At 47.4% G+C, this 16,416-nt stretch overlaps 1 protein-coding gene across 8 annotated transcripts in view; it reads right to left on the bottom strand.

Moving 5' to 3' along the window:
• Fat1 (FAT atypical cadherin 1) overlaps positions 1-16,048 on the bottom strand; it is a 123,777-nt gene extending 107,729 nt beyond the window's left edge. For 4 of the 8 annotated variants that reach the window (XM_052752120.1, XM_052752123.1, XM_052752126.1 and 1 more), the window contains exon 1: positions 15,241-16,046. The gene's annotated coding sequence lies outside the window, so the exon portion shown is untranslated. Of the gene's footprint in view, positions 1-12,505; positions 12,625-14,554; positions 14,875-15,240 lie in introns of those variants that run through there. The other 4 variants (XR_008221439.1, XM_052752127.1, XM_052752122.1 and 1 more) reach the window with 4 other exon arrangements.
• Between the last annotated feature and the right edge of the window lie 368 nt (positions 16,049-16,416).

The following is a 16,416-nucleotide window of genomic DNA, read 5'->3' as shown; positions in this document are numbered from 1 at the left end:
ATATCTTCTCTTACACACCAGAATTTACATTCTCAAAATCTTATAAACTTATTTTCATGAGAGGGAAAGGGGAATTCCTTGAGACAGGACTTCCTGTAACTGAGGCTGGCTTTAAACTCATGATGGAGTTGAGGATGGACTTGAACTCCTGATCCTCTTGCCTCCGTCTCCCACTGCTAGACTGACAGGCATGTTTCACCTAGTCAGGGAAGCTTACAAACTTGTGCTAACACAGTACTGTAAACATGCAAAGCTTCTAGAAAAAAGCCCTAAACGGGGCTTTTACGGGCTCTTATATAATGATAGCTTGTAACCTTCTTTCAAAATTTATCCTGAAATTATTTTCTTCATAAAAATAATTAAGTTCACTCCCTATAGCATGTCTTTACTGTCTCATTTAGTACTATAAAACTATCTGAAGGAATTACAGTCATCACTACCATCAAATTCGTACTCAAGTAATTTCTAAACACCAACATGAGCACACAGTAAAAGGTCATTTTATAATATGAAAACCTGAATAGCTAACAGTTCTTTCTAAGGCAAAGAAGCGAATCTCACCCTGCACATGGCCATTTCACGGTCACTGCTGTCAATAATCCCTTGTTCAAGGGTCTGGTATCTTCAAAACCCTGAACAACCTGTCACCCAGAAGTCACCAATAAAAGACGAGATAGGCATACATAGAAACTCAATCATCAAAGCATCGTATCAAGGTAGCAGGGAGGCAGAACTGCAGGAAGGGCAGAGGGTGACTCGGGAGGGGAAAGGAGGGAGCCTGAACAAAGGGCGGCCTTTAACAAGTGGGAAGGTAGGCCAGGTCCACGGGGCTGAGATCTGGCCAGAGAATGGGGCTTTTTCTCCGACCAGCTGTTCTTCCTCAGGCCAACAAATTCAGCCTGGGAAAAAAAAAAAAAAAAGGGAAATCAATGCATTTTCACAAACGCCCGGCGCTGACAGCACAGTACAGAAACGCACCCTTGCGAAGTAACCCTCGGATTAATTAATATGCGTAAGTTGTGAGAGCTAGCAAAGGTGAAAAGAACAGCAGACTGGAGGGCCAGCTTGACAGCCCAGCAAAATTAGGAAGGCCACATTAATCTGCAGCATCTTAGCTCAGCCACTGCCAACTTGCCCCATTAGTCATTTTATTAGAGGGGGGGGGGAAGAAGAGACTGGTATGTCTAAAGCAATTAGAAGCCTAATGGATACTGAATGAAGTTCAAGCTGGGCACCCTAACCTGCTCCACAGCTACCCCACCTTCTCAGCAGACGGAGTCAGGAAATCACACAGATCTCTGACCTCCAACAAGGATTACTTAACAAAATAAAAAACTTCTCCCAGAACCACCGCTACAAAAAAAAAAAAAAAACTCAATCTGCTCACCAGTTCTAATATTTTGGGGGAAATTTAAATTTTTATTAAAAAACAATCCTGGAATTTTGACAAAACGGAAAGAAAATTTCCATTCCTCAACTGCAGGCGTCAAGGTCATGCTATCCAATGTCACCGTTCTTGGTATGTACAGATTTAAGAAAGGCAAAGATCATAATCCAAGTACACTTGAACTCGGAATATAAAAGTACGTGTTAGGAAAATGCTTCAGAGACTATCTACAGAAATGACGATGAACGGGTGATGTCCTTGAGAAGCATATTATGCTTTTGGAGACAATGTTACTAGGATCCACTTCACAAGGAACGGTCACATCAAAATTCTATGTAACCACTTCAACGTGTTCGCTTAGTTTTACATGTAAAAATAATACACAGCCATCCAAAACAAGATGGCATCCAACAGATTGATGTGTAAAGATATGTAGGGAAATGGACTCACAAAACTAAGCTGATCCCATTTATGTCTGCCAAAGGAGGGAAGAAAGCCGGGCAGTGGTGGCGCACGCCTTTAATCCCAGCACTCGGGAGGCAGAGGCAGGTGGATCTCTGTGAGTTCGAGGCCAGCCTGGTCTCCAAAGCGAGTTCCAGGAAAGGCGCAAAGCTACACAGAGAAACCCTGTCTCGAAAAAAAAAAAAAAAAAACAAAGGAGGGAAGAAAAACTGTGTGCATGTGCATGTATATGGATAGGCTTCATACTGAGGGAAATTCTTGACAGTCTCACAAATGCCTGACAAAGCTCACATCTGTAACATCTGGAGGGAGAAGGAATAAGCAGACAGGGAGATATATTCATTTGTTCTGCACTGTATCCATTTTTAGTTAAATTATGTTTATCACCTGCTTGCTCTTTTAACTACTTAAGTCCTTCAACCAATATTTAATGCACAACTGCTGTGAGTCAGGTCTATCTCTAGATGCTGGGGGACTGAAAGTAAACCCAACTTCCGACATCTGATGGATGATGCACTGCCCAGTAAGCCAAATAGGCTATGATGAGAAAAGGAGCCCGGTGGATGAGGGGTAAGCGCTGTGGAAGAAGCCCATAGCCAGAGACTGCACAAGAACCTGGGGAAAGGAGAAACTCATATTCAAATGTACTTCTCAAGCTTAGCATGAGTGACATTTCTGGAAAGTAATGCCTGGGTTCTCTAGAACACAATGGAATGAGGAAAAAAAAAATGAGAGAGCCCTGGGGCTGGAGCACAGTAGGGCTGGAGCACAGTAGGGGAGGGAAAGAAGGCAGGGACAGAGACAGGGAGAGAAAAAAAAAACACGTAGAGTTTTATTGTAAAATCATCTTACATTGAGAGAATATTTGCAGAGTTTCTGCATCAGCATCACCCATGAGCACGGTACTACGGAGCCATTATCGTCAGGCACTGGACTTTGTCATGTCATCTTCCACACATCATCCAAGTGACACACACATGACATCCCAGTGCTGACACTGACCTGGCCCCAACCTCCTCTGAGATCTTGTCGGTTTTCTTCACAGTCAGGTCACTTCCTTCCCCGCTTTTCTGTACGACACTCTCTGGAGGGAGGCCAGTAAGTAGCCGACAGTTTCTCAGGTAAAGACTACAACCCACAACTCAGAATTCTGAGGCTGACTTGTCCATTCTTACCATGTATATATTTACTCAACCACATTTTATGACCCTCGATTTTACTCCTAATAAAATGAGAACCTGCAGGGGGATTTGGAGCAGGGACATGTGGTCACTGACTGCAAGAAGGGATCCCTATGGACGCCACGTTGAGAAATGTGGGCAGCATGGGTCGAAGCCAGCGGGGGGGGGGGGCACCCCCAATCTGAGGCTGCTACATAATAAGACAGGTGAAAAGCCAGGGTTATGTGAGCCATCATGATTAATGCCGGAGGTGGGAAGAAGCGGTCAAACTCTGCGTCTGTTGCAAGGTTCTCTGATGAACGAGGGGAGAGACAGAAAGGCACATTGAAGTATCAAAAATTTCAAGACCGCGCCGGGCGGTGGTGGCGCATGCCTTTAATCCCAGCACTCGGGAGGCAGAGCCAGGCGGATCTCTGTGAGTTCGAGGCCAGCCTGGGCTACCAAGTGAGTTCCAGGACAGGCGCAAAGCTACACAGAGAAACCCTGTCTCGAAAAACCAAAAAAAAAAAAAAAAATTCAAGACCATGGCATTGAACAAGGAGGACAGCACCTTTACTAGCAGGGTCAGAGAACAAAAGGACGGCCTGGAAATGGGGCCAGCAGTTCACACTACCACAAGATGTTCTGATTGCTGCTGTTCGGAAGAGTTCCCCCAAAGGCTTGGTAGCTAGCCTGTGGCACCCATGAGAGATGATGGCGTCATTAGACATGGGTGGGGTCTAGAGGAAGGGAGTTATGTCACTGGAGGCATGATCTTGAAGGGGCTATTGGGACCCCCAGCTCCCTCCCTGTCTCCCCACCCCCACCTCTCTGCTGCCTAGTCATGACGAGGTAAACAGACCTTCTCCACAGGTTCCCACAGAGATGCCATCACAGACCAAAAACCAGGGCCAAGTGACCAAGGACAGAAACCAAGAACCAAATTACCCCCATGCCTCCTCCTAAGTAGGTGACCTCAGGTATCTACCACAGCGAAGACAGAGGTGACTAACACACAGAGGCTACAGTTAGGCTATTAAAGCCTTCAAGCCAGCAGATAGAGTTAAGTAAGAAGGCTCCAGCCTGGAGGTACTGATCTAAGAAATCATCATGATAAGGAGAGCTTTTAAAGCTAGGAAGGGGAGGAAAGGCCAGGCAAGGATGGAGCCTTAATGAAGAGGGAGGCAGCAGGGGAAGAGAAGAAAGGCAAAGGAGCCAAATTAGCAACTGAGGAGGTGAGGAAACAAAGAACTAGAAACGGGGTGACAAGAAACTCCAGATGCCAGTCTCCTTGAGTGCTTGGAACTTAACATCCGGACTTGGGCATGCCCCATGCACGCCAGCCACTGCCAGGATGCCCTTCCTGGCACCACAGAGAGACCCTGGGTCCCCTCCCAACTCCTCAATCACAAGAGAAATCCTAACAGATAAACAGTACATACAGCTGTCCTCTCTCCGTGAACACACTGCCCCTGCCCGCATCCTCTCAGGATCCCCAAACACCTCTCTCTCTCTCCATAACCAACTCACAGGCTCCACTGAACACATCATCACAGGCTCAGTAACTTCCTGGACCACACTGACTACCATTCACAACCGATTTGTTCTCTTTAAACTCTGAATTTGCTAACAGAATGCAACTGGAGTTAGGTAAAATTACTAAATACATCATATAATTAAAAAAAAAATCAGTTCTAGGGGAATATTATTGACCCTACAGAAGTATTAATAAGGAACTGTGGACTTGGGTTTCACTATAACGTGTCATAATCAAATTACAGCTGTTACTCTACGCAAAACAAACAATTACACAGGAGGAGAGAGGACCCACCATTTTGTCTAAAAAGTGTGTTCTTATCTAAGTTTCATACTTATGAAAATTAAACTCCAAAACTCATCTCAGCCCAGGGCTATGCTTTGATATTTAGAAGGCGGTCACAGGGCATGAACTCATAATTAAGTTGTGCTTCTAATTTATATTTTCCAAAATCAAAACAGAATGTGTACTAGGCTCAACCTTCAGGGAAAGGAGCCTGGGGTCCCCTTAAATATCTTTAGTATAGATTTCTAAAACCCATACATGCACAAGAAAAAATAACTTTTCTGGTAAAAGTAAAATATTACTATCCTCATATTTCTTCACTAGAGGCCTTCATGTATAATGCTTCAATTACTGCGAATGCACATTCTTCATGAACAGCACACAGTGTCTGTGCTGAGACCATAACTACTAATTTCTATAGGATTAATAATATCTCCTAAAAAGTGGATTTTTTTTCTGCTTCACCTATTTTTACCTAAAATTTTAAGATTTAAAAGCAGTTCCCATGTTTCAGAGACACGGCAGCATCTCAAACACAAGAATTCTGTTCAACACCAAGACTTAGAATTGAGGTCACCTGACACACGCAAGTGGCCATGTTTATCCTCTACATATGAGGAAAACATTATTGAACTTTTCACTCTATGAGATTAAAAAACACCAAAATTAAAGTTAAGAGCTACGTGTTGTGCCCCCCCACACACACACAGCAGTCCACACACTCTTCAACATCAGCAAGTGACACCATGGTTTAATTTGTTATTGTAGTTTAGAGTTTCACGTTCATTTTACTGTCGCTTGTGTTGAGATTGGACTCAATGCTTCATAACTACTAAGTCCTGACACAGCCACTAAGCCAACACTCCCCTTAATGCCATCCTTAAAGCTTGTTTGTTTAAGTATCTCTTAAATTGAAAAGAAAATCACATTTTCAAAGCAACAGGTGGACAAAAATCATTTGGACAGCACAAGTTGTCCCAAACAGTTTGAATGCAAGTGACTTATTTTAAAAGAATACTGTGTATTAGAAAAAATATTTAATGATCTGTAAAATTATTTAGAAGCGAAATAAATGAGAAGCAAAATAAACCCCTCCCCAAAGAAGAAGACCATTCCTTAGTTATAATCAATTGGTAGTTTCCAGAAATATTTACAACGGGGAGACCCAAGAGGCACTAAGGTCCATTTTTTCCAATGAATTAAGCCAGACAGTAATCACAGGGGCTTCTATTCTTGCAACAAAGAACTCACAAGTAAATTCTGTTTTCTGGGTACACACTAGTTTTGTTTCTTTTTTTTTTTTGGTTTTTCGAGACAGGGTTTCTCTGTGTAGCTTTGTGCCTTTCCTGGAACTCACTTGTTAGTCCAGGCTGGCCTCGAACTCACAAGAGATCCGCCTGGCTCTGCCTCCCGAGTGCTGAGATTAAAGGCGTGTGCCACCACCGCCCGGCTCGTTTGTTTTTTTTAACCTGTAATTCAACAGAATTTTCAGGGAATAGGGGAGGGGACCATGAACTAGAGTGGCAGCTTCCAGCGTGGTGTTTATCACGTGATTACTCCTGGTAACTCTCTCTGTTCTTCAATTTAACTGGAGAGGCAAAACAGTGTGACTACCCCAGCAGGCCTTCTCTTAAATATGACTTTGAAAGGATCAATAATCTGACTCCAATCTGAAGACCATCTTCAAGTACCTAATACACACAGGGCAGAACTACAGCCCTCCTCAGAATGGAAAACTTCAGCGTTCCCCTGATTTATCTTCTCCAAACAAAACAAAACAAAACAAAATTAAATACATTTACTCATTTGCATGAGTTCTCAAGGGCATGTGTGTGAATGTGTGCACGGGGTTAAGTGCTCGTGGAAATCCGGGGATAACTTTGCAGGGGTTACGTTCTCTCCTTCCACCATATGGGCTCCGGGAACCAAACTCAAGATATCAGGCTTTGTGTTTGCTTGTTTGTTTGTTTGTTTTTAAACCCACTGAGCCATTTCACTGGCCCCAAAATAAATGTTGAAGGTATTCTCACTCTAAGAAAGGTAAACCCAGTTTTTGATGATGTGCATATGAATATAATTTACTAGGTACATGAATCTGTGGGAACAAGGCTATGAGAATTATGAAGCGGGCTTTTCTAGTTGACATAAGTCAAGACAGTAAGTGGAGGGGGGAGACGACACGACAGGCGTCTCGGCCGACAAGGCATCCCTGGATTCACCTCTCTCTTTCACCCCTCTCTTCCGGACGGGGGCCATCGAAGTTTACGTTGCTCCTTCTCTGCTCGTCACACCCACGTTCCAGGACAAACTCTGCCCACAGAAACAGGCTGTCTGCCTCCCGGGATTTAACTCCCTACCACCTAATGTGCTTTTTCTCTCCAGACAGAAATCATTTACAGGATGCTTTGGAGCAGTAAGCGGCAATTACCATGGCTACTTCTTCCACTCCCAAATTAGCATGGCTTCGGAAGAGCCAAATTATCCCCCCCCCCCCCCCCCCCCCCCCCCCCCGTGCACCTGAGGGCACACACCGGTACTTCACTACACAGGGAAGCGAAAGTTCCACAAGAGTGAAGTTGGAGTGAGAGCCCCTCACCTTCTTTCCTCTCTGGAGGGAGTCATTAGTCCCGTTCTCTCTTCCCACACCTAAGAGATGGGGCCAACACCCTGACACCAGGAAGCCCTGCACCCTCTGCAGCTCTAGAGCTCAGACCTCAACCACCCCTTCCCTCCTTCAATCTTCTGCTGAGTCTATAAACACAGGTTCCTCCCTGCTTAAAAATAAACGGCTCCCAACCCTGCATTTCCTTTAAACTAACACCCTTATTTTTCTTTTATACTGGCAAAGATCTCAATAAAAAGTACTTTCTCAGCACTTCTTTGAGTTGTTTCCACATTTCCTTCTCTCCCCTAAAACCACTGTTATCCTCAGACGCCTTACAGAAATCCTTCACATCCTTCCTGGCAGGCAACACACACAGCTTCTTCAGGCATCACAAGCTAATGTCAAGCCAAATGACCTTCTTCTGTGTCCACCTGCTGGGATCTTTATATATGCCATGCTTCATGCCACTCACCTCCCTCAACAATATCCCGTGTCCTTTCCATTGCCCGCGTGCCTAAAACAGAAAAGCAACCCACGACACACTAAAAAACAACCACTGAAAAGACGGTGCCCGTTCCTGATTCTCTCTACCGCTGCTCTGTACCCCACTCACCTGAGAGTACAGTATGACAAACATCACCTCCCAGCCATCTTCCTACACAAAACCTATTGCCACCTTAAAGACCTCACCCTCCGAGCGTCCAACAGGACCGCCCACAGCTGAGTCCACCCTCTCAGGTACCACCTAGAGAACAAACTTCCAGATGTACCAGCTGCTCTAAGTCAGACTGGCTCCCTGTGGGTTTCCTACTGTCCTTTCCCTATATTCCAGGGAAGCGCCGTCCTAACTCCCCACATCACTCAAATCTACAAGCTAAGGAATCAAACACGAAGGAAGGGACCAGAAGACATAAAACTGACATCTAGGCCCAGCTTTCGGCACTATCCAACTGAGTGAAGTCAGGGAGGTCACTCAATCCTGGGGGCTCCGTTTCTTTGAGAAACTGGGGGATTGAAATACAGTCTTTACAGCTGCCGGCTGCCCTCCCCCATCCCTTCTTGCCCCTCGCCCCCTCCAATTCAGAGTTTGGATGACCTTCCACTCCTGTCAAACCTCTATTTATAGAATGTTACCTAGACTTGTCAATTTGTTTTTCATTTCTCAGAACTGCACCCCCCCCCACACACACACACATCTGTGCAGTTACCACCCGGTTCCTATGTGCACTTCTTCAGGCACAGTATTTAAACTTTCTTAGAAAACCTGTTTTCTCACTGTATCCTGTCGCCTCTACTCAAACTTCTTTCCTTTGGATATTACATCCTCATATGAATAAGATTTAGAATTTCCCCTTTGCCTGCTAGTTCAGCTTCTTCTTCTAAGATATACTTTATCTTAAATTATGTGTCTTGTGTGGGAGCATGCGCGCATGGGAGGCCTCCCATCCCCTACAGCTGCATTATATGTAAGCTGTTGCTAGCCACCAATGGGGGTGCTGGGAACAGAACTCAGGTCCTCTGCAAGAGAAGAAGCAAGTCATCATCACTGGGCCTGACTTGGTATACTCCTATTAGGTTTTTATAAAGAATTTTGATAATCTGAACTCTACCTCCTTATCTAATGTAACCCTAGTATCACTTACTTTCTCACAGGCTTGTGTCCAGCCAAGCTGTCCGGAGCCCAGGATTCCAACCAGTGGCTGAGGGCTGGAATCTGAGGCGACAGGTACAACGCCTCCCGTCTGAAAGATGACGCAAATGTAACTCTGCTAATATAGTGTAGTGGCTTCACCTTTCTCTTCGGCATTTCCTTGTTTTCTTGTCCTTAACCTTTGCCCCATAAAAACTATCCTCTGGTCTTCACAAGCCAACTTCCGCCACGCTCACTTACTGTTCTGTGTGCCACCCTGGCCAAAAGAAGACAGTTGCTAAGTCCAGTGAACCTAGGTTGGAAGCGGCTTCAGGGGTAACTCCCCAGAGCTTTCGTTTTCTTGCAGCTTTGGTCTCTTTTCTCTCTCGTCAGCAAACCACAATCAAGCATACAATCCACACACACTCTGTACTGCCATTCCCTACAGCCCACTCCACCCCCTGCCCCTGCCCCTTGCTCCCCGCTCCCCCCCACCCATCATGAGGAACTCATCCTGATCCACCTCCTCCAGAAGTCACAGATTGCTCAAGTGCTGTGATGCACCATTCTGATCTTAAAAGACCTCTTCCTACACCGAACTGATTTATCCTTCTCCCTCACCGGACTTCAGCTCTTTAAGGACAGGAAACCTGACTTGTTCACTCATGTATTATATTGTGCTAAGCCCCGATGTTTACAGGGAAGACCCACAGTTGCTGGACTGACGATGGACAATGGATAAAGGACTAAGAACAGAGAACAGAAGGCAAAATTAAGTCGGAGAGAGGATTCACAGAATAATCATATAAGAGTGCTCCGTTCCCCTTAACAAAAGAAAATTCAGACATGACCACCCACCAGATCAGTAACAGCATTATAGATGGTGGCCCTTTATATGGCTCTTAATCCCTAGCTGGTCCAAAACGATGTCACTACCACTTCAAAACCCTTCACAACTGGCTACGGGTGACGCCACATCAGTGTCTTAGAGCAACTTTGTCACAAAGCCCTATGCTTTAACACGCTATGAAGGACAAAAATTAAATAAGGACTGAATTTCCAAAGGGCTTTATACAAAGGATGTAAGTAATGAATGTATTTATCTTCACATATACAGTGATCTCTTGGAATTAAGCAAAAATCCGAGAAGCATTTAAATGGAAAAGAAAAGATGAGCATTTTTTAAACGGGGGTGGGAGGTGGGGGGTGGGGTGGTGGTGGTTGAAGATGGCTCAGCAGTTTACAGCATTGACTGTTCTTCCCAAGGACCCAGGTTCGATTCCCAGCACCCACCTGGCAACTCACGACCATTTGGAGTAACTCCATTTCCAGAGGATTTCTTCTGGCCTCTGAGGGCACCAGGCACACACAAACAGGCAAAGCACCCATAAAATTGAAATTTATATTTTAAATTATTGTTGCTTCTCCGTGGAGAAGTAGCAATTTTCTGATCTTAAAAGCTGGATGTCATTCCATTTGAAAACACCTTTCCAGGGTCTAAGGACAAACAAGCATCTGTAATTTAACCATTAAGTGAGACTCCCAAGATAGCCCCTGGCTCCATCTTCCACACAATCTGCTCAAAAGAGTACTTTCCTACTGTAAATTCCCAGTCATGAAGATTAGAATGCAGAGCCTTGCAGCTTCCTCTATTAAGTAAGGTCCTTCAGGCTACAAATCAGCCACCTAGACAGCATTTAATGCAACAGTGTGCCGACTGGATTTGGCTTATTGAGTCTATGTTAAAAAGCAGCCAGACTTGGGTAGAAAACAAGCAGCCCTAGCAAGCCTCCTAAGAGCATTAAGCAGAGGTTCCCCTAAGTCCCCTCTACTTCTAACATGTAAGGAAATGACTTCTCCACTGATGATGATTCAAGAGCTAAATCTGAAGATACCCTGGGAGGCGGAGTTATTGAAATGAAAACCTTACTACTTTGAACACACATCTTTAGTGTGCATTTAACTGAACAGTCTACTGATACATGACGTGAACCCAATAAAGACATGCCTAGAGACTACTTACCCTCAAAAATGAATTCACAGGTGGCCCAAATGACTTTATGAAGGCCCCTAACAACCTTACTTCCTTTCACAGTGGGGGTTTAAAAAAAATGAAAAGACCCTAAATCATTTAAGATGTTATTTTTTTTTAAGAAATGGGCACACAAAGGCCAACTTTTAAACAAAACTTACATTAAGCTTATAAAAGACTACTTCAGTCAAAACTGGGAGTTTCGTCATTCTCTTAAAAAATCGTGTCTTAAATATCTGTATATCTTAAATTAAAATATTGAACAAGGAGAGATGGCAAGTTCTAACTGCCAGATCAGAGCACTGATCCCTCAAGACACAAAGCCAAATAACTAAAATGAACCAATACAACTGGAGAGGACATGCAACAAGATGGGTATGCGGATGGACAGCATAGCTAAAACTCTCAGGCTGATGTGAAAAACATCACCATTCCTTAGTATTGGGACATAAAAATATGTCCTTAAACTATTAAATATAGAATATAGAAAGCACCAGAAGTCAACTTGTGCAAAGGTAAGTACGTGCCTTTTAAATCTTTTCTGACTGTAATTGTCTATGCAAATTCCCAGTTTAAAAAAAAAATCTCTACCCCGCACTCGGGAGTTGCTTAACAAAAGCCACTTAATGAAACCATAGTCCAGGCACATGAAAAAAAAATTAACTACATAGAAAATATTTGCGAATTTACTTTGCTATAGCACACAATTGTCTCCTTGTTTCCAAGTCCCTGCAATTCCCATCACGGGGGGGGGGGGGGGGGGGGGGGGGAGGGAGAGGGAGGGAGTCTTACAAGACAACCAAAAGTTAGCTTCCTAAAAGAAAGCATGGTAAAGGCTGTGAAGCCGACCCTCGCTTTAATCAAGACCTCCCAAGTTTATCTTCCAGAAAATAGACAACTGCCCCGGCCGCACAATTCCCCCCGCGGCTTAGCCTAGCAAAAGGAGCCGCATTCAACCTCGGCGCTGCGCTCCTCCGGGCACAGAACATCTAAGAAACTCTGCGACTCCATTTCAAAGATCCCACGCTCAGGCGATCGGCTCTGCTTTCATCTGAGTCCTTGGAAAAAAACGCTCCAAAGCCGAGACGGACAGGAGTCGAACCAGGAGCGGGGCAGTCGGGCTCCCCCGGGTCAGACAGTCTGGAGCTGCACGGGGTACCGCGCTGGTCCCGGGAACCGCAGCGCACTGTCCCCGACTCTGCAATCACCATTCCCCGCACGTCCCTCGGGTCCCTCCACCCCCTCCGCCTCCGCCTCCTGGAGCCGCGGTCCGCCACTCAACTCTGCGAACTGGGCAAGGAGACGGGCTCCAGCCCCCCGCCTCGGTGCAGCCCGAAGAAGCGTGGGAGGGGACGGCGGGCACCTACCCGCCGCGCCAGGGCTCAACGCCACTCTCCGCAAACTTACTGCAAAGTTGGCTCCAAGTCGCGGCGGTGCGGTCGGTCGGGCGCACAGCCCGGGGGGTGCTCAGCGCGCCCGCCGGCGGGAGACTGCTGTGCCGGGAGCCGCACTGGGCTCGCACGTCCGCATGGCGCCGCCGGCCGGCCAGCCCCGCCGCGTCCAGCCCGGCCCGCGCGCTCTCCAGCGCCCCGCCGTGTGTATCCCTCCGCCCGCGGCCACGCCTGCCTGCGCCGGCTCTCGTTTCTGCAGCGCCCAGACTCCGGGACTCAGTGCGCGCACAGCTCGAGACCGCCCCGCCCCGGGTCAGAAGCTCCAGGGGACTCCCAAGATCGGCGTTCGGCTGGGAGCAGCTCGCACTCCTGCGAGAGGGGCAGTTTGGGGACTGTTCTAGAATTTCGAGCTGCTGCTGCTGCTGTTGCTGCTGCGAGGAATTTTATTGGATGTTCCCTGCTAGGAGAGGGGAAACATTTGCTTACCCCCCCCCCAAAAAAAACGACAGTAAAGGAGGAGGAGAAGTCACCAACGGCTATGCACTCCCCTCTCCCCATGCATCTCTTTAGACTTGTTCCCAGCCTCCAGGAAATCCACCGAATCGGCATTTGAATGCCTCGCTCAGCGAGTCTGCAGCCACCAGGGTGAAAAACTACTGAGGGTCTGGAAAGGAATGCAGGTTAGGTCGGAATTTACTTCCTCCTGAAATCCACATTAAGGCCAGGGAAAATACACAAGTTTTCCCGAGACCTGTTAATGCAGACTCGGGTTGGACCTCAGACCCTCCTGGACTGGGGGCGGTGAACCCCAACGCCGGCCACCGGGACATACGCCCCCCACCCCCCCAGCCCCCAGGTCTATAGGACAGAGGCAGCTGAGCCTCCCTAGGCGCATTCTCAGTGTTTAATTCCGCCCCAAGGGTCCGCAGTCTGAGATTCTGGCCCCATAGCTACAAGTTCTCTAGCGAGAATGAGGGATCCCCAGCTAACAGGCGCCCCACTGGCAGAACTCCCTCTGGCGCCCGAGCGCCCAGCCAGCGCATCCCAGGGCTGCAAGTCCATCCCCGGCTTGGGCACAGCTCCAGGTACCGGCTGAAGCGCAATTGAGAGTCAGCCGAAGCCAGCCTCGCTTTGGGACGCAGCCCAGAGAAGAGGGGAGGACTTGACCTCGGAAAGTTTGTGGGGGCTCGAACATTTTAACGCCGCGACGACGAAGAGATCAGATTTCCCAGGGAGCGGGTGGAGGCGACAGCAGGGCGAACTGCACAGCAGCCAGGGGCACTAGACTAGGTAAGGGAGCATTTTTTTTTCTTTTTTGCTCAAAGTTTATGTCACTTCTTAAGCCACCTTAAAGGAAGATGACTGAAAATAATAATAATGGTGCCTAGCAGGTTATGCTTAAGAAGAAAAAGTAGTGCCTGCAGAATGAGTGTGCTGATTCGCAGCTCTCTATTCCCCTGCTCACTATTTGGAACACACACAAATTCACAACCAGCAGCAAATACGAACATCATCATAACCCAAAGACTCGACTGGCCGCGGCTACCACCGCGCAAAGTGCTCGCGGAGTTACGGTCAGTTCCATACCCGGAATGCTGCGAAGAAGGTAAACGACCTGATCTCCTAGCTCAACCGGTTTGCGACCCTCACGGAATTTTAACTCTCAGCAAAACACAGCTACCACACAAGAAAGCCAGCCGTTGGGGGAGGGGATGTGAGACGGCCTGGGGTTGTGATGCTAGGAGAGGGAAAGAACAATAAAAAGTATAAAAACACACCATTCCATAACATTAAATCGCTGGATTCTCTAAATGGCACAAAGGAATTCCTGAGAAAAATTATCATTCATTCATACATACATACATACATATATAATTAGTGCTTACTAGAACTAAAATATATTCTTAAGATTCCTAACTATCCAGGCTCACTGATAAACCTCACTGCCTGGAAGAAGTTGCACTTGGTCTCTACAGGAACCACCGAAAGCCAAAGATGCATGCAGTCTCCTAGGCTGCCACATTTTGCTAATCCTTTAGCCACCAACAAAACGAAATGGAGATACCTTTTTGGCTACGAGCGAATTGCCTTCACATGAAGAGAAGTGTAGTTCAAGTTCCACGAACATCCTTTAAATAGTCGATCTTCCTTGACCCTGTCCCCAGAGCCTCATGGAAATTAGGTGGAAGGGGGACTGTTCCCCCTAAAAACCTTTCCCCCAGCACGGCTTCTGCAGCCAGTCCACGTAAGCTGATTTTTGGAAAGGTATTAAGTGTGGACCGGTATAAATGAAAGGCTGGGGTGGAAGCGATCGAGCTCTGTCTGGTCCTCGTCGTTAGAGTACCCGGCAGGTCCAAGTTCGAGGTCTGCACTGAGCTAGGAGCTGGGAGCGCGCCTTGCCCGGTGCTCGGACTAGAGGGCGCTGCGCCACTGCACATCACCCAGTCCCCAACGCGCCCTCCCTGGGCACCATTTCTATAACAAGTTACACCGAATATAATGCACAAACGGCTTCGCTTCTCAAGTTCTTTTGAACAGCGCTCTGTGTGTATTTTGTGAATTCCAAAAGCTGCGCATGCTTGCCTTTCATTCCCGCGCCCCGAAAAGGCCGCGGGCAGCCCAGTTCCCTGAGCGCAGACCCTGTGAGAGCCACATGAATTCCCCCACTCACTTACAGAGAAACACCCCCACGTTATTTCATTTACGTTTAAACTTAAATTCTACAAGGCATGCACTGAACAAAGAACTCACCACAGTAGCCCGGTCCTCGATGCTCTTCCTTACAGTCCCCGGCAGTTGGGTAAATCCCACGCCGTTGGAATTTTTGGTTAGGAGCCGGGCTCGAAGTACCAACTTTGCTTCCCTTGGATCTTCAGCATATCCCCAAGCAGAGTGCGAGCCTCCAGTGCGGTCGGGACTCAGGTGATCGCATTTCCAGTGGCTTCCGACCCGGGGAAAGTTTTGAGCACCAAAGGAGGTGGAGAGAGCGCGCACGAGGTCTGGCGAGAGGGCCGAGGAGAAGCCAAGTTTGTTAGGACATGTCCAGGCAGCCAGCTGCCGAGTTGAGGAGTTACGGCCGGCAACTGCGGCCGATCTCTCTGCCTCCTTTCCCCACTCCTCCCTCCAGGAGCGGCTGGGGGAGGGGAGGTGACGTCAAGGCTCCGCCTCGCCCCCGGCTCCCGGGCGCAGAAGGGGTTCTCCGGCTTCAGTCGGCCTCCCAGCCAGTGGCAGCTGCGGACGCCCAGGCTGTCGCCGCTTCCCTAGCCGCAGTGATCTCCCTGGCCGCTGCCGTCCACACGAGGAAAGGTCCGCCCCTCTCCTCCCCGCCGAGTCTTGGAGCTCCGCCGAGCGCAAGCTTCCTCGCACTCAGCACCGGATCAGCCCGCCAGGGCCCCCGTTGCGCTTACCTCCCGGGCTTCTAAACCCGGTTGGGCAGCGTTTCCCACGCCTCGGACTGCAGATGATGCTCTTCCTCTTCTGCAGCTGAAACTCGTCGCAACGTGTCGCCTGCCCGGGTTTTTGCTGGGCGGAAGCGCGATCAGTCTCTGCAGGCTTACTGGACGACTCGGACTTTGTCGTCCTCCAACTTCTGGAGATGTGATTTAAAAAAAAAAAAAAAAAAAAAAAAAAAACAGTTCCTGTTGTCTATCGCTGTTGCGGTCTTTGTATTGAAAATCACAGCGTCGTATTTTTAATCTCCAAATCCTTTCCAAATGTTCCTGTCTTTAGACCTAGTCTGAATCATAGATTTCGAGGGGTAGGGGGAAGAGAAGGGGGCGGAGCCAATTTTTAACGTGTCTTACAAGTGATCTGTAGTGGTAGTGCCTAATACACAAATCAAATCGTCTACACCTCGAAACGACATAAATTTATAAAAATGCAAACCCTGTTGAACCTTACTTTATAAATGAACGCGTCGCTTTTATA

This window comes from Peromyscus californicus, unplaced genomic scaffold (assembly GCF_007827085.1).
Source record: "Peromyscus californicus insignis strain IS unplaced genomic scaffold, ASM782708v3 Scaffold_23__1_contigs__length_62951481, whole genome shotgun sequence".
NCBI lineage: Eukaryota > Metazoa > Chordata > Mammalia > Rodentia > Cricetidae > Peromyscus > Peromyscus californicus.
Note: the sequence above shows the minus strand (reverse complement) of the source record. Positions and strands in the feature narration are given on the sequence as shown.